The sequence below is a fragment of the Cervus canadensis genome, chromosome 22 (assembly GCF_019320065.1).
Source record: "Cervus canadensis isolate Bull #8, Minnesota chromosome 22, ASM1932006v1, whole genome shotgun sequence".
NCBI classification, from domain to species: domain Eukaryota; kingdom Metazoa; phylum Chordata; class Mammalia; order Artiodactyla; family Cervidae; genus Cervus; species Cervus canadensis.
Window position 1 is genome coordinate 42,734,096 of NC_057407.1, and position 18,560 is coordinate 42,752,655.

General features: G+C 49.9%; 2 long non-coding RNA genes across 4 annotated transcripts; one reads left to right on the forward strand and one right to left on the reverse strand.

The window, feature by feature from the left end:
* Window positions 1-2,050: 2,050 nt before the first annotated feature.
* On the reverse strand, window positions 2,051-6,940 carry LOC122424435. Of its 2 annotated transcripts, none has more exons than XR_006264418.1 (3): window positions 6,793-6,940; window positions 6,473-6,580; window positions 2,051-2,700 (listed from the first exon to the last, which is right to left on the reverse strand). It is a non-coding gene; the product is annotated as an uncharacterized LOC122424435 (long non-coding RNA). The 2 variants fall into 2 exon arrangements; XR_006264417.1 differs by having other exon boundaries at window positions 6,473-6,583.
* On the forward strand, window positions 3,813-15,416 carry LOC122424434. Of its 2 annotated transcripts, none has more exons than XR_006264415.1 (4): window positions 3,813-5,134; window positions 8,315-8,432; window positions 12,091-12,168; window positions 14,580-15,416. It is a non-coding gene; the product is annotated as an uncharacterized LOC122424434 (long non-coding RNA). The 2 variants fall into 2 exon arrangements; XR_006264416.1 differs by having other exon boundaries at window positions 14,664-15,416.
* Window positions 15,417-18,560: the final 3,144 nt, after the last annotated feature.

An 18,560-nucleotide genomic window follows, 5' to 3' on the forward strand; every position in this document is an offset into this window, starting at 1 on the left:
GGGAGGAGCCTGAGAAGTTCAGTGTCATGGGCTGGATCAGACAGCTGGTGTTCACATTTGGGTCCGAGTCTGAGGCCCATAGCGTTCCACCCCACCATGCCACCTGGGCTTGCTGAGAGAGCCCCGTCAGAGTGGGTGCTTAACATCTGTTTCTGGAATGAATGACCTAGGCAAGTGGGAGAGAAGGCTTGTGTGTGCCCCCTGAGAAAGGTGTAAAGCCTTGTCTTTTTGGGGCAGCAACAGGTGACCAGCATTCCTTGGAGCGTGGCACCCATCCTCCCCTGAACCCTGACTGGCTGCTTCTCCACCAGGTCAGGAGGTGGTTTCTTGGGCTGTTTGATGATGGTTGGGCCTGGGCTCCTCCTCTGGATGTTCAGAAAAGGGCCCTTGGCATTGCTAGCAACGATGAGGGTGGCACCCCTGCTAAGTTTTGGAGCTGGGATGTGCCTCAGCTCCAGGCCCACACATGGGTCTCTGCATCAAAGAGAAAAGCTGGCTCACTGGAGGTGGACTTCGCTTCCTCTCTCCCTCCACCCAAATCATTCAGCGCTTTCCAATACCTTAGATTCCTCTAGTGGGGATGTGTGTGTGCTGTGTCCAACTCTTTGCCACCCAACAGACTGAAGCCTGCCAGGCTCCTCTGTCTGTGGGATTTCCCAGGTAAGAATACTGGAGTGGGTTGTCATTTCCTCCTCCAGGGATCTTCCCAGTCCAGGGACCGAACCCACATCTCCTGTGTCTTCTGCATTGGCAGGTGGATTTGTTACCGCTGCACCTCCTGGGAAGCCCCCCTAATGGGGATAATGCCTTTCAAACTAGGGTCATCCCTTAGAGGCAGATGCTTTCAGAGCCAAGGGCTCAATGAGCTGAGTCACTACACAGCCAAATAGGTGTGTGTGTTTTCCTGAGATGGAAGGGGTGTGTGTGATGTGTGTGTTCCTGAGATGGAAGGGATGTGTGTGTGTGGTCTGCCCAATGGACAGGCACGGAGTTGATGGCAGAGCTGCAGCTTAGAGAGTTGGGTGCAGGGAGGTAAGTGAAACAGGAAACAAGATAGCCTTTTCATTCAGTCTCCCTTTCATTGAGGGTCCCCTGCATTTCCCTAAGTCATATGAGAGTTGACACCTGTTCTAAGTCAGGTGGGGCCACCAGGCTCTGCTGCCTGAATAGGACCCTGTGGGCAGTAAGCCACTATATATGCTCCTGGGGTCTTGTTAAAAAGCAGATCCTTGGAGAAGGAAATGGCAACCCACTCCATTATTCCTGCCTGGGGAATCCCATGGACGGAGAAGCCTGGAGAGTTACCATGGGGTCGCAAGAGTTGGACATGACTTTAGTGACTAAACCAACACAGGTATGTATAACTGAATCCTGTTGCTGAATAGAAGTGATTAATGCAACACTGTAAATTAGCTATACTACAATAAAAAAGGAAACAAAAAAAAAAAAAAAGGAAACAAAAAAAGCAGATCCTGATCTTCTAGAGCAAGGATGGGGCCCAAGATTCTGCACTTCTAAGAGGTTCCCTGATCACGGTGACATCCCACGGGCCGCGTGGCGCCTCGCTGAGGGATGGTGGTGGGCTATCAGGTGCCCATCAAGTGTGATGCGTGGTTTGCACTACAGGGCTGTGTCTTAAGTGATTGGTGGCCAGAATTTCACTGGAGAAGATACTTGGCTTCTACAGGGAGCCCTCTGTGACAAGGGTATCTCCAGAGTGTGGACGCTACCCCAGCTCCACAGAGGGGTGTCCTGTGTGTTTTTAATGGGTGCACACATGTGGAGGCGGGCAGTGCTTCTCCCCTTGTGATCACCCATCCTTCGTCACTAGCTCGAGAGTCAGTTCACACCAAAGACCACGTGACTGATAAGGGACATTCCCCCCGGGAAGACTGGGTCTTCACTGGAATTCAGCGGTGGAACTGAAGGATCAAGGCTCACTTCAGCTGTGAGCTGGGGTTGGAAGGCTTTTGGGACGTCGCCCTGGTGCCCCAGGTCAATGAAGGAGCCCAGGCAATGGCCAGCCTTGGCCACGTGAGGTGGTGTCCGCTGGGCCGGGAGGAGGGGGAAGGGGCCAGGTCAGCCGTTTCTGGGAGTGGCTCTGGTGTTCGCACCCCAGTGTGTCCAGCTTCAGACTCACGCTTTCACAATTCCCAGCATCTGTTCTGCCCTTGAATGTCAGTTCAGCGGCTCTGATAGTGTCACCAGAAGTTCCCCTGCTCACACAGGCCTCACTGGTTGTTAAGAAGCTCTTCATGTACCTTTCTTTGCACTTGAGAAGCTCTGGTATTTAAAGGACCCTTTGCCTGTCTTCTTTTCCTGTCTCACCCTTCCTTCCTCCTTTTTGTCCCCCTCCTCTGCTCCTATATCCCCCCCAGTAAACTTCTCCACTGAAGGTGTGGCTCTAATTTGGTTCTCTAAGCATGCACACCTTGCTACATGTTCATTTTTTCTCTTCCCATTGACCACAGACCAAGAATTGGCTGGCTGGGGGAGTTGTTTTTCAGTGAAATGTGAAATCTTCCTCTTTGGTGAAGTAAACGTTTTGCACCTTCAGCATCCAGTTTGAGCATTGATTCTTGGGCTAGTACCCCTCAGAGCTGGGTGTGGTCTCAACAGTGTTCTGGTATCCAGTGAAGCACTTCTGGGAGAACAGAGAGGTGGCTGGCCTCAGGGTCGGTCACTTGCTGATCGGGCTTTCTGAAAAGCGAGAGGTCAAGTCAAAGTGCTGTTGTCTGGGGCTTCCCGGGCGGTCCAGGGGTTAAGACTCCGCACTTGCATGGCAGGGGGCACGGGTTCCGTCCCTGGTGGGGGAACTAACATCCCACGTGCCTCACAGTGTAGCCACGCCCACCGAAAAGCCCCCTGCTTTGTCCACTGTCCTGCTGGGGCCAGCACAGCCGGCTTTTCCCTGGCGGATGTGGTATGTTGTCACGGGGAGAGCACTGGCCTCCAAGTGTGGACCATGTGACTAGGGTCCATCCCCTAAAAGTGGGTGGGGGGGGATGTCCTGGAACCAATCCCCTGCGGGTACTGAGGGATGAATGTGTTTGGGACAGAGGAATCAGAAGCTTGAGAGGCAAGGGTGGGGAGGAAAACTTCAGTTTTGTTACCCACAGGTGGATTCACACTGGGACTCCAGCGAAAACTTGGAGTTAACCTGACCTGGGCAAGGACTTACCACGGGCTTCTTCCCCAAGGACATCCTGAAGAAACTTCCCCAGGGTCTAGCCATGCCGGGTGGGACTGAGCCCGACAGCTTTGATCCCCGCGTCAAAGGGGGCATTGAACTATAGGAGGAGGATCCAGGAATTGTCAGAGGTCTCAGCCTCCCACCGCAGCCCCTCACCTCCCACCCCCATCCCAGTGGGGGCCCTGGGCTCTCAGGAGGGGGAGAGAGAAGGGCCTGGGGTCCAGCAGGCACCCCTCAGGCAGGTTACCCTCCTTCCTGGGCCTGGTCTTATTACCCCACCATCTTTATTTTATTTTACATTGAAGGATAATTGCTTTACGATGCTGTGTTGGTTCCTGCAGTACAACAGCATGAATCAGCCCTAAGTACACGTCCATCCCCTCCCTCTGAAGCCCCCCCCCCTCTGAAGCCCCCTCCCTCTGAAGCCCCCCTCCCTCTGAAGCCCCCTCCTCTGAGCCCCCCTCCCTCTGAAGCCCCCCTCCCTCTGAAGCCCTCCCTCTGAAGCCCCCTCCCTGAAGCCCCCCTCCTTGAGCCCCTCCTCTGAAGCCCCCCTCAAGCCCCCCCCCCTCTGAAGCCCCCTCCCCCTCTGAAGCCCCCTCCCCCTGAAGCCCCCTCCCTCTCTAGGTCACCACAGCACTGGGATGAGCTCCCTGTGTTACGCAGCAAACCCCCACTAGCTGCCTGTTTCACACATGATAGTGTATATGCGTCAGTGCTTGTCCTCACCATCTTTAAGGGCTTACCTTGTACCCTCTGTCCTTACCACTGAGGAGGTTACTGATAAAAGCTCTGGGGTCCCCTAGAGTGAGTTTCCCCCACATTTGCAGCTCTGGAAGGCAGAAGGTTGAATGGCCAGTGCTGAGTCTCGGACGCCGGCAGGGTGATCGGGGACGGGGCTCTCCCCGGAGGACACAGCGCGAGCCTGGGGACGTGTCTGCCCTGCCTCCTTCCCTTCCCAGGTGGTCTTTCTCTCGACTACACAGGCCTTTCCTTGTTCTGTGGGAAATCGGACAGGAAGCTGGCGTTTTCCTAGAAGGATGCTCTGAGCCAAGTTTGTTCTTCCTGTGCCCCATCTCTTCCCCGCCATGAGCCCTACTTTCTCAGCAGCCTACGAGGTGACTTGAAGCTCAAAGCTGTGGGCAAAGAGGAAGGAGCTGTTTGTGGCCATGTCATCGTTTCTCTCCTGGGGAGTGGAGACTGTTACTGTGGTTACCCCTGTGACCACGTGGGTTCCTGGCCGTGTTGGGCACTGAGATTCTGAATGAGTCGACAAAGGGATCTTGGGGCTGAAAAGGAGCCCGTGGTCCTTCTGCCCCCTGCCCTCCACTCGGGACGTGTCAGCCCCATTTTCAGGTGAAGCAGCGAAGGCTCTAAGAGGTTGTATGACGTGCCCGGGGCTGCAGAGGGAGGTGGTGGCAAGGGCCAGACGGCAGACTGGACCCCCAGCCCTGCAGCCCCTGTGAGCCCCGGTGCTGCTGCCACCGCGCCTGGCATGCAGCCCTCATCCTGGTCAGGCTCAGGCCGAGCCCTTACCCTCCGGGTAGGAGCCACTGTGGCTCCCATTTCACAGATGAGCAGAGACGCTCAGAGATTTTAATAAAACAGATAGGTGTTGGTTCCCTATTTAAAACATACCTCTGTCCCCCTCGTCTCCTCCATGAAGATGAAGCGAGTGATGACGTCCCTGATCTGGGGGGACCTAGAGCCCCTCTGTCCCCCCTCTTCAGTGCACACTCATTTCCCCCCACCCCCGGCCGATGCGCGTGCTCGGAGGACCCAGGCAGACCTTGCACAGCTCTAGGAGCACCGGCCCGGAGACCCGCCAGGCTGGACTGCACCCTGGAGCCGGACGAGGAGCAAGTGACAGAGGCACAGTGGCTGCTGGAGGGGAGAGCAGCCCCAAGTGGCTTGAAAAGACCCCTTTGGCCTCAGGGTCATCTGGTGAGTGGGGGTCGGGTGCACTGGGGGTGGGACTTGGTCTCGAAAGCTTCTAGGTCTGAAACTCCACTTTGGGAAACAAGTTCGGAGGGTGTGGAGGGGCCTGCGATGATTGAGACGGGACCCCAGGACTGGAGGGGTTGGGAGAGCAGAGCCAGGGTCACGGCCCGTGTCAGGGCCCCCTCCACCTCCAGACTTGCAGGCTCCCAGTTCTAGCTGAAGCACTGCCTACCGTTCCCTCTGTGGAAACTAGAAACTTCTGCATCTGAGCTGGCTTAGACCTTGCCCTGCTGGACCTGGCTGGTGCAATGGGAAAGTTCCCTCATTTTAGTCTAAGGATTTGCAGACTGGTGTCGAGGGGGAATGTGACAGGTGGGATCTCACACGTGGTGGGAGGAGGTGCTGGTGAGGGTCAGAGGGTGTGGGTTGGGGATTTCACCCCTGACTCACAGGGATCGGGGGAGAGGCTGGGGGTCGCTGGGGGGAGGGCGAGGAGACTTCCTGGGCCACCTGCTCTCTCTCTGCCAGATGGGTGATGGGGATACAGGGCTTGGGGACTGGAGTCCCCCCAGACCATGGGTCCCACCTCTGCCCCACACAGGCAGTGGCCCCTCAGGCCAGTGAGCTCTCCCAGCTGAACCTCTGTCCTTTGTCTCTAAATGAGGGCCCAAGACCAGCCTTAATGACCTCACGGGCGGTTGTAGAGGTTAAATGCTAAGCAGGAGGGTGAAGCAGCAGAGAGATCGAGGTGCGGGCAGCAGCACGTAGTTACCAGGCTCCCCGGGGCGATTCTGATTTCCCTGCACGGAGGTGTCTTTCTCGACATTAACTCTTGTTGGGACCATTCGCCGGTTTTCTAAGCACGCACACCTCCTTGCACCCACCTTCCCCACACAGGTGGGGAACTCATAAAATGCCTTCACACCCTCTTTCTCCTAGCCCTCTTTGCCCCTCCATGCACAATTCACCAAAGCCTAAGCAAGCCTGGTGGGCTCCATTCTCATCTATAGGTGGGGTTTGGTCCACCTGTCCAGGGTGCTGCCCCCCATAAGATAAAGTCAGATAAGGTCTGCGAGGTCCCTGAGTCCATCAGAAGGTTTTCTCTAGGGAAACGTCTCCAGTCTGTGAGCAGCGCTTTCTTCCTGGTGTCTGTCTGCTGGATGCCCTTTGCGATCGCCTGGTGTCTGCTGGCCCCTCCCTTCCCCTCTGCTTGGGGCTCATCCTGCTGTGGCACAGTTACTTAGGTATTTGCCTGCTGATGGGCAAAGACCTCCCAGAGCCCAGCAGTACAGAGTCCATTATTCCCTCCACTGCCGGAGGCATAAAACTGCAGCGACCCACCTGGATTTCCAGTTCATCTTCTGCACTTTCTGCCTGACTTCTGGGCCAAGCCAGCCTCCCAGGGCCTCAGGGCTTCAGCGTGACTGCTGGCTTCTTGGATTCCTTTCTCTGCTGGAAAGAGGAGGTGTTCTTAGGACTCTAAGCCCCGCTGTCCGTCCAGAAGCAGAGTGAGGTACAGGCCTGCGTTTAGACCCAGAGGCCTCCTTTGTGCTCTGGGGGAAGGCTGAAGCCCAGAACAGGTGAGGCCAGCTCACACAGCTCAGGGCAGGGCTGGAAGGAGTGTCCCATTCAGAACGCGGGCTCGTGGGGAGACGTCGCACCTGCACTCTCTGATGTTTGAGGCTCAGGGAGCTGGGGCCCACCGTGGCCAAGTCCACCCGGAGTGTACTGAGGAGCAGCAGGCTGCAGACGGCCCCCGGGGCAGGCATGGCCTCAGCTGGCTGGGGACACACGGGCCTGGAGGACAGACTCCGGACCACGTGCCTCTCCTCCCCTCCCCTCCCCTCCCCTCCCCTCCCCTCTCGCCCAGAGTTCCATCCTCCTGCCCGAGCCCTGCAATCAGCCCCAGGGCTCTGACCTAGACCTGGGGCCGCGATTGCTGAGCAGACAGCTTAGTGCCCTATGTGCCTGCCTCCCCCAGTAGGAGTGGTGGGAGGACGTGGGTGCTCTCTGCCAAGAATGTTCATTCAGAGGCAGAATGTTTGACAGTGGGACTCCCCACGTCCTCTGTCCCAGGCCCCGATGAGGGATGAGGAAGCTGAACCAGCAAGGTCCCAGGAGACTCTGTTCAGATGGCCCTGCAGACACTCAGCTGTCAGGGCGAGATAAACCCATAAAAACAGGTCCCCACAGAGGAGAGCCGCCAGAGTGCCTGCCTGGGATTCGTTTATTTGGCTGTGCCGGGTCTTCATTGCTGCATGGATTTTTCTCTGGTTGTGGCGAGTGGGGTCTCTCACGTAGAGGACACGGGCTCAGCAGTCATAGCACATGGGTCCATGGCTCCTCGGCATGTGGCATCTCCCCAGACCAGGGATCGAACCTGTCTCCTGCATTTGCGGGAGGATTCTTTACCACTGAGCCACCAGGCAAGTCCCTGTTTGAAACTGCAGTCCCATCTCAGGGCAGCCCAGCATCTGGGTGCTGATTAACATTCCTTGGGAACTAAAAATGCTCATGACGCCCTCTGGGTAGAAATCAGCAGCGGAGGTCCGATGATGCCCCGAGAGATTGCTGGGGTGGCCTGGGGCAGCCGTCTGCTCCTCCTGTCCCCAAGCGTGCCCAGCCCTGGCTTGGGTGAGAGGGAGGGGGCTGGCGTTGGCCTGTCGGCTGTTCCTTCCTGCGGGGACAGGATCACTTGATCTCAGGAGCACGTCCTGCCCCAGCCTTCGCTGCTCTCCATGAGGGATTCTGCTCTGGCTCTCATAGCCTCAAGCCTATAGGACTCCAGCTTGTGGAATTTTCAGGCCTCTCCAAGGGAAGCCCATTTTTCAGATGAAGAAACTGCAGGAGAGCTGGGCAGGGACCATCTCCAACACGGGCTGAACTCCGTCACTTTCTCCTGGGCGATGCTGATGGCTCGGCTCAGCCTTTCCTAACGTGTGCGCTGGTCTCCCCAGTCGCAGCCAGGCTCTGAGAGGGAGCAGAGGGGCCCTGGGGCAGGAGGGCTGGGACCTGGTGCTGGCTCCGGTGACCACACACATTGGCTTTGGGGGAGTCAGCGTCCCCCTGCTCAGGGCCGCCTCTCAGAGTGGCTTTCAGGATTAACTGAGGTGATGGATGTGAAATCCTTTACAACCTGTCAAGTATCATGCAGATAACAACTATTTTTTGTACCCCGGCCAGCCTGTGCTATGTCAGACGTTCTCGGATGAAGAGTTCATCAACCATGTGGGGGTCAACCATGCCTGCCCCAGGCCCCTTCATGACACAGGACGCTCGGGCGAGGACTCCTGAGGGCTCGGTGAGTTGTCTGCGTAGACCTTCTAGCGTTTTGGAGGAGGAACTCACTTCTGACCGGGCTCTGGCTGGGAGGGTAGGAAGGGCCCCACTGGCAATGCAACAGAGCTTTGAGGGGAAGCCCTGCGGCAAGCAGCGGGCGGGAGCGGAGATGAACAGCACGCATGTCTGGGGCCCCAGTCAGAAGGTGGGATGCTCGGAGGGTGGCAGACGTGGGGATGGATCGTAAGGAAAGGCCTCGAAGGAGATGCCGGGTGAGGATAAGCACAGTTTGGGAGCTGCTGGGACAAGGTATTGAGGCTGGATCTGGAGGAGGGAGGCTACGAAGGCTCCTGAGGGGAAGAGTGACCCAACAGGACCTTAAAGACCCGTGAGGCTGAGGAGAGCCTCTTCATGAGGAGAAAAGCGAAGGCCCTGAAGACCACAGTCTCCCCAGAGCCACGCAGCCCTCAGCGGCAGTGCTGGCTGCCCACCCAGGCTCTGAGCACGACAGAGTTGGGGTCGGGGAGCCAGCAGACTGGAGGTCATCCAGTGACCTCCTGACGCAGATGGACCTCGGGGGGCACTGGACCCCTGTGGAGACTCTAGGGACAGTGTGGGCCCAGGAGGGGCTGGCTGAGCCCCCTCAGGGCACTGCAGGGGCTGAGAATCAATACCTCTGCTGGGAAGCTTCTCTCCACCAGCGCACCACCGTGGAGGCTAGAACCCCTCCTTCAGTCCCAGCAGAGGGTAAGCATGTCACCCGGAGGCCTTCGCCCTTGGGGACCACCTGAGCTCAGGCCTGGGGGCCCAGAAGGCCTGAAGGTGGGGCAGGGTGGGAAAACACACCCCCCACAGGCAAACACCCACGCTCTCTTGCTGTGTTATCTCTGAAAACAGAAATGTGCCTGCAAGTTGGAAACGACCCCAAGCACATCCCGAAGAGTTGAGGCTGGGTCGGGGAGGAAGGAAGGGGTGAAGGATGTCAGAACCACTGAGGGAGCGGAAGCGGTGCCCAGGAAGTACCTCATTGCATACCCCCAGCTGTGGGACTGGGGTGGGAACCCACTAGGATCTGGACCCCAGAGGCCTTTGGAGGAGAACAGTGTACCTTAAGCCAATGTTAACTGATGCTGAAGCTGAAACTCCAATACTTTGGCCACCTGATGGGAAGAACTGACTCATTTGAAAAGACCCTGATGCTGGGAGGGATTGAAGGTGGGAGGAGAAGGGGATGACAGAGGATGAGATGGTTGGATGGCATCACCAACGCAATGGACATGAGTTTGAGTAGGCTCCAGGAGTGGGTGATGGACAGAGAAGCCTGGCGTGCTGCAGTCCATGGGGTCACAAAGAGTTGGACATGACTGAGCGACTGAAGTGAACTGAAGATAAACTCCCTCTCCACATATATTGGAGGGCGTCCCTCATGGCTCAGATGGTAAAGAATCTGCCTGCAATGCAGGAGACCTAGGTTTGATCCCTGGATGGGGAAGATCCCCTGGAGAAGGGAATGGCAACCCACTCCAGTATTCTTGCCTGGAGAATCCCCACAGACAGAGGAGCCTGGCGGGCTACAGTTCATGGGGTCACAGTCAGACACAACTGAGCAACTAACACCACATGTATCTGAGCTTCTTATTCTGGAAAATTTCTAACATAGAAAGCAGAGTAATACAGTGAGTCTCCAAGCATCCATCATCAGTTTCGACATGTATTAGCATCTTGCTTCATGTTTTTATCCCACTTACTGTTTTTCCTTTTAGGGGAATATTTTAAAAGCAAATCTCGGCAGTTATGTAATTTCAACCTTAAAAGCTTCAGTATGTATCTTTAACAGATAAAACACACTCTGTTAGTCTGTAGCAGCCCCGGACCTGTACCTGATTATTTTTTTTATTGTTCCTTTCTACATTTACTAGCATTTTTTCCTTCAGCAATTATTTTATCATCATGATACACAGTTTGTACGGGAAAGGCAAGAAAAATACATGATTTTTTTTCTTATTTTCAAAGTAAGGTCATTGTTCTAGCAACCTTCAAAATTTTTCCCCTATCACACACTCAAAGGGTTTTTAAAATATGTGTTTCAATCAATTACAGTCATTATTTTTGATGCTTCCATATTTGAAGACTTGATTGCTGTGTGCTTTTGACACAACCCTATTGTTTTTTGATAGCTTCCTTGTTATGACTGAGCATCTAACACTTTTGTTTTCTTCTGTCCCGTTAAGAAACCCTGGGCTCATTTTGTGCGTGCCCTTCCAGCTTCTGACCCTAATCTGTAATACCTTTAAGAAATGTTGGTTTCTTTTAGTGGGAAATAGTTTTTAAAGACCACAGTCTGGGACTTCCCTGATGGTCCAGTGGTTAAGAATCCACCTGACAACGCAAGGGACATAGGTTCGATCCTTGGTCCCGGAGGATTCCACATGCCACGGAGCAGCTAAGCCTGGGCACCACACTACTGAGCCCTTGCGCCCTAGAGCCCAAGCACCACAACTGGAGAAAGCCTGCTCACAGCAGCAAGGACCCAGGGCAGCCACAAATAAATAAAAATATTTTCTTTACAAAAGATCGCAGTCTGGATGCTAATTATTTATATTGCTTCTAGGCCTTTTCGGTGCAGAGATGAGAAAAGATACAGTTTTTAGGAGAAAAATAGGTCATGAGTCAATAGTGTTATTTCCAAGTAAAACCTAAGGGGACGGTGCTTTCAGTTCTTGAGTTGTTTACTGAAATCCCTTCTTTTACCTTAAAAATCTTGGTTTCTTTTTTTTTTTTTTGGTTTCTAATTACAGTAACAAAATTACTTTTCTCTTGCTCTGTCTTATGGTATCAACATAATATTTTCAAAATAAGATGATTGCAATTACTACAAACCATAGAACTACTAAATACAGCCTATTAGGAATATACAGTTTAAAACACTTGAATACTTATTTTCCTTCTGTGGTTATGGATTGGGCTTGATATATAAGTAAAATTACATCCGTTTGTTCTTTCAGCTTTTAGGGACTTTTCCCTCTTTAACTGTTACTTACTAAGCATCACATGCTTCCAAAGTCAGTGCATAGGACAAGGTACACGTGTGTGTGCCTGTGTGCTAAGTCACTTCAGTCGTGTCTGACTCTTTGTGACCCCATGGACTGTAGCCTACCAGGCTCCTCTGTCCACGCGATTCTCCAGGCAAGAATACTGGGGAGGGTGGCTATTTCCTTCTCCAGGGGATCTTCCCGACCCAGGGATTGAACCTGCTTCTCCTGGGGCTCCTGCACTGCGGAGCAGAGACTATTACCTTCCATTTCTGTCCCCTTCTCTTTCCTGTTTTCTCTTTCCTCTATAGGTAACTATTTTTACTGTGATTTTTTTTTTCTTCAACCCCTAAGTTATTTAGATATGTACATATTGGTTACATTTCCAAATGCTTGAAGATTTTTCCAAATATTCTATTATTGATATCTAGGTATTGCCATTATAATCCAAGAATATGTTCTTGATGATTTTAGTTCTTTTAAATTTGTTAAAGAATGTTTGAGGGTCCAGAAATGAGTCTATCTTAATGGGTATTCCAGATGTACTTGAATGCATTTAAGTGTTGTTGGGTGAAATATTCTATGGTCAGTTACGTCAAGCTGACTGATAGGTTTGTGTATGTATTCCATAACCTTTTTTTTTTTTAGGGGATGTACTTGTTCTGCTGCTAAAAGAGGAGTGTTAAGATCTCCAGCTGGAATTGGAAATGACTTCTCTTCAGTTCTGTGAGTTTTTGTTTCACATATTTTGAAGCTGTTTTAGGTGCATGTGTATTTAGGATTGTTGCCTTCTTGATGAATCGGTCATTTTATTATTATGTCCTTTTTAAAAAATCCTTTATAAGTATTTGTTGTCCTGAAGTCTACTTTATCGGATACTTCTTGTTCTAGAATCAGTTTTACGTCATTATAATACAGATACTTCATCTTTCTTTTGATTAGTGTGTATATAGGATATCTTCTAAAACATTTCCATTGTTTTAATCTGCATTCATGTTTAAAGTAGGTTTTATATAAACAGCATGTAGTTGGTTGGTTTTTTTTTTAATCTATCCTGATAATCTCTCTTGATCAGGGCCTTTTACTTGGGAGTGTTTAGTCTATTTATTGTAATCACCTATATAGTTTGGTATAAACCTACTAGCTGTTTTCTATTTGACTCATCTGTTCTTTGTTCCTTTTTTTTCTCTTCTCATGCCCATTTTTGGACCATTTTTTTGTGGTATTATGTTAATCACTGGTGACTTATTAACTATATTCTTTGCTTTATTCTTTTAGTGGTTGACCTAGGATTTAAAACACAGCTTCACCACAACATACCTTGAACAGATAGGATATTCCTTTTATATACTATAAATCCTTCAAACAGAATACTTTGATTTCCCTGCTGCCATTATTTGTGCTATTTCACACATTTTATTTCTATATGCTATAACCTCCACAGTGTACTTTGGATAGTCAGTATTTTTAGAGATATTAAAGAAATGAAAGAAAATCTCCTATTCACCCAGATCTTTTCTATTTCTGGTGTTCCTTATTCCTTTGTATAGATTCAGATTTTCATCTGGTATTATTTTCCTTCTACCTGAAGAAATTACTTTCACATTTCTTGTATTTCAGCTCTGATGGTAATTCATTGTTGCAGTTTTTACTTGAAAAAGAGTTTATTTCATCTTTAAAAAAGGATATTTTCACTAGGTTTAGAATTCCAAGCTAACAGGCTTTTTTCTTCCAGCACGTCTGACATTAATCTTCTAATGCTTTACAAAATTTCTGATGAGAAGTTGGCTGCCATTGTTATATTTGTTCCTTTATCTGTAATATCTGTTTTCTCTGGCTGCTTTTTTAACTTCAGTTTTACTACAGTGTGTGTGAGGTTCTTTGACTTCCTAGAATCTGTAGGGTTATAGTTCTAATCCAGCTTGAAAAAAAATTTTGGCTGTTTCTTCAAAGATTTTTGGCCTTACATGTATTTTAAACTACTTAATATTGTAGTAACTTACCTGTTATTTTTTTTTGGAGGGGTCTTGTCTCTTTTTCTTTCTGTGCTTCAGTTTGTGTAATTTTTATTGCTGAATTCAGACTTACTGATCTTTCCTTCAACAGTGTCTAATGTCTGTGAACTCCCATCCAGTGTATTACTTTAGATAATGAATTGTTCATTGCTAGAGACTCCATTTGCAACTTTCTTGCATCCCCCATTTTTCTCTTTTAAATGAAAGCATGGGACTCTGCTCCTAGTTTTGACAGTTCTCACATTGGCTTGTTGAGTTTTCTATCTAGAAGGGATGTGTATTTGATCATAATTCTCAGGTTACTTGACTCAAAGGGCCTTAAAAGCTTGCCTTTCTCCTGCCCGTGCTGAAATCACACTGGTGTTATGGCTGTGAGTGGTTTGGCCCTACTCCTTCACGTTCGAGAGCTTGACGACCTACCTTAATGTCATCTGGGGGTTTCTTTTGCTCTCCTAGTGGCTTTGTTTTTGTGAAAGTACTGAAAACCTATGTGGCTGTTCTGCCATCTTGTCCTCACCAGAACTCTCTCTCTTTTACATTACCCTTCCATTCGTCTCATCTGGGTTTGGCAACTGCCCTGGAAGATGGATGCAACCCTGTACATACACAGCTTATGGCCAGGAGCCCAATGACCTATCACTAAACCCACTGTGTGACTGGGGCCAGTCCCCTCTCGTTATTCATTCATTGATGGCAGCAGGCACTGCACGGAGGACCAGGCCTGCCCTTGGGAGCACAGAGTGTGTGAGAAAAAGCAGAAATGTAGCGCTCACTAGAATTCAGTGTAGTCTGTGTCCACTGAGAAGCCTGAGCAGAGCTGCCTTCGTGGCCTTTCTTTTCGTATCTGAATAATGGAAGGAAAGAAGCAACTATTGTCCTACTGTTGTCTAAAGGCTTGGATTTTGCAGACTGAGTGGGCCAGCCCGCTGTGGTCTCACTTCAGCCAAAGTAGTTTCACTTTTTTTTCCATTTTATATGTTATCATCTAATATTTAAGATTTTTAATGTTACTCTTTTTTAAAAATTGGAGGATAATTAACAATGTTGTATAGCCTTCTGCCATACAACAACGTCAATCAGTCATAAGTGTATGTATGTCCCCTCCCTCCCACTTGATCTAAGATTTACTTCAAAGCAGAGGTTCTGCTGCTGAGAAACGCACAAGGAACCTGTAGAAGAGGGGCCCACACTGACCTGTGTCCACAGCTTCCTGCAGTGAGCGGCCTGACCTCTCATCTCCACGCGCACAGAAAGGCCTGGTGGGAGCGCCACTCCTTGCTGACCTCTGAGGACCCTTGCCCCGTCTCAGCCCCCTCTGAGGATCAGGAGCCTCTCTGATCCACCCTTGAAAGGACTAATTTCAGAGTCCTGGTGACAGTGGATCATGGACCCGTGTGGATTGTGATGCCAACACCGGCGTTAGCACGTGGCCGTGGCAGCTTCTGAACTTCTTGCCGGCTTGCTCATCAATGAGGCGAGGGGTGTGTGTCTGCACAGGACGGCTGTGCTGCTTCACGCAGGTCTCAGGAAATCCCAGCTGCTGCTGTGACTTCTGTTCCAGGTCGTGGTCCTGGAGCCTCTGGTGAGAGGTGATCTCTGGTTCAGGGTTGGTTAGGATCGAACTGTGTTCTCCTCGCTCTGTGCCCTAGACTGTCAGCCCTGTGGTAGTCCAACCTTTGGCGCCAGCTTCCTCAGGCCCCAGGCCTGTGCTAATAGCCCAGGTCCCTGTGGCCAAAGGGAATTTTGTTAGGCATTTTTTATGTTTTAAAGATTATTTTATCTTGGAGGATTGTTGATTTGCAGTGTTGTGTTTATTTGAAGTATACAGCAGTGTGATTCAGGTATAAACAGACATATGTATATATAAATTTCTCATGGCTTCTTTTTGCATATAGGTTATGACAGAATGGTGAGTAGAGTTCACTGTCCTCTATAGTAGGCCCTTGTTGATTATCTATTTTATAAATGTTACTGAAAGTGTTAGTCGCTCAGTCGTGTCCAACTCTTTGTGAGTCCCTGGACTGTAGCCCACCAGGCTCCTCTGTCAATGGAATTCTCAAGGCAAGTATACTGGAGTGGGTTGCCATACCCTTCGCCAGGGGATCCCAACCCAGAGACCGAACCTGGGTCTCCTGCATTGCAGACTTCTTTACTGTCTGAGCCGCCAGGAAAGCCCATAAATATTAGTGGGTGTTGCTTAAACCCAGCCTCCTCATTTATCCCCCCCAACTTTCCCTTTGGTAACCCTAACTGTATCATCTGTGAGTCTGTTTCTCTTTTGTAAATTAGTTCAATTCTATCAATTTTTATATTTTCATATTCTACCTGTAAGTGATATCATATGTGTCTTTCTCTGTCTGACTTAGTGTGGACATCTCCCGGTCCATCCATTTTGCTGCAAATGACATTATTTCCTTGTTTTCTGGCTGAGTCACAGTCCATGCAGTGCATGTAGCGTGCCTCTCTCCGTTCATCTGTCGATGGACATTTCGGTTGTCCCCATGCCGTGTGTGTGCGTGCTTAGTTGCTCAGTTACATCTGACTCTTTGCAGCCCCATGGATTGTAGCCCACCAGGCTCCTCCATTCATGGCTTTTCTCAGAGGAGAATACTGGAGTGGGTAGCCTTTCCCTTCTCCAGGGAATCTTCCCAACCCAGGGATTGAACCAGGCCTCCCGCATTGCAGGTGGATTCTTTACCAGCTGAGCCACAAGGGAAGCCCCAGAATACTGGATTAGGTGGCCTATCCAGCCCATCTTATTAGGGTAAGAGTCATTTATTTACATCCCCACAGCCCTTGTGAATCAATGTTAAGCACCAATTTGCAAGTTGTAGTTGCGAGCACTGGCCACAAGACAGCAGGATTTCTTCATGGCAACTCTGGTTACTGGGACAACCAGAGCCCTAGGGAAAGTCTTGTTCCTGGGTTGTCCATTAGAGTGTAGTGGACGAGCACAAATAACCAAGGGCCAGTCTCATCACTGCTCCTTCCTCACCCTTCGCCTCCAGATAGATTGGAATCCCTGCCAAGCTGCTATGCTCAGGGGTTGTCATTTGTAAGTGGGGTGCCTCTAAGGAAGTGGGAACTCAGAGGACATGGGAGACCAGATGACTTTTCAAAGCTCTTCTCGCCTGAAGGGACCATCATTTTAGGGGTCCTTTAGGCTTGATTTATCTGCAAGAGGGGGCCACCTGGATCTAAAGATTGTGGTCACATCCAGAGGGGACCAGACACTAGAGGTCCCATTGTTGGCACAACCTCCCCAGGACCCTCAGCCAAAGGAGTGTCTAGCCTTGGAATCTAAGCCTCCTTTGGGATGAGATACCAGCCCAGGTCACCAAGGCCTGAAGGAAATATGGTACGTACTTATTTTAATTAAAAACTTAAAAAATTACATATTTTTATTTTTGGCTGCATTGCATCTTAGTTGCAGCATTCAGGGTCTTCACTGTGGTATGGGCTACTCTAGTTGTGGCATGTGAATTCTAGAGCATGCGGGCTCAGTAGTTTCACCCCACGGTTTCACCCCTTGGGCCTAGTTGCTCTGAGGCAAGTAAGATCTTAGTTCCCCAAGAGGATCAAACCTGCATGCCCTGCATAGGAAGTCATATTCTTAACCACTGGACCACCAAGGAAAACCCAAAGATACTGAACATATTTTCATGTGATTTTTTTTTTTCTTTAAAGAATGGGAGGAAAATTTTTCTCTTGAAATGGCATTAAGAGTTGGCCCTGTACTGAATTTGTTTTCATTTACCAACTGCAGGGCATTTCTTGAAGGAAGAGGTCATTTACAGTCCCATAGGCTTTGTGAATATTAAGCACCCTTAAGCACCAGCTTTCCCTTCATGAATCACAGCCTTGTAGTGGTGAAGGGGCTTGCATAACTCAGTGGAGCTATGAGCCATGAAGGCCACCCAAGATGGACAGGTCATAGTGAAGAGTTCTGACAAAATGTGGTCCACTGGAGAAAGGAATGGCAACCCACTTGAGTATTTTTGCCTAGAAAACCTCACGGACAGAATGAAAAGGCAACAAGTTATGACGCCGGGAGAGGCCCACTGCCCCCCCGCCCCAGGTTATAATGCATCCAGTATCCTAGTGGAGCACAGTTACTAATAGCCCCAGTAAGAAACAAGCCACTGGGCCAAAGTGGGAGTGACACTCAGCTGTGGATGTGTCTGGTGGTGACAGAACCAGATGGTCTGGTTGAAAGGTGGTGGTAAAAGATGTGTCTGATGCTGTAAAGAACAATATTGCCTAGGAACCTTGAATATTAGGTCCACAAATCAAGGTAAATTGGACATAGTCAAGCAGGAGATGGCTTGACTGAACATCAACATCTTAGGAATCAGCCAACTAAAGTGGACAGGAATAGGCAAATTTAATTCAGGTGACTATTATATTTACTACTGTGGGCACGAATCCCTTAGAAGAAATGGAGTAGCCCTCATAGTCAACAAGAGTCTGAAATGTGGTATTTGAGTGCAATCTCAAAAACAACAGAAGGATCTCGGTTCATTTCCAAGGCAAACCATTCAACATCACAGTAATCCAAGTCTATGTCCCAACCACTAATGCTGAAGAAGCTGAAGTTGACCCATTCTGTGAAGACCTACATACAACGCCTTCTAGAACTAACACCAAAAAGAGATATCATTTTCCTCATAGGGAACTGGAATAAAAAAGTAGGAAGTCAAGAGAAACCGAGAATAACAGGAAAGTTTGACTGTGAATTACAAAATGAAGCAGGGCAAAGGCTAAGAGTTTGCCAAGAGAACCCATTGGTCATAGCAAATACCCTCTTCCAACAACCCAAGAGACGACTCCACACATGGACATAACCAGATGGTCAGTACTAAAATCAGACTGATTGTTCTTTGCAGCCAAAAATGGAGAAGCTCTATACAGTCCATGAAAACAACGCCTGGAACTGACTGTGGCTCAGATCATGAGCTCCTTACTGAAAAATTCAGACTTAACTGAAGAAAGTAGGGAAAACCACTAGACCATTCAGGTATGACCTGAATCAAATCCCTTATGACTATACAGTGGAAGTGAGAAATAGATTTAAGGGATTAGATCTGATAGACAGAGTGCCCG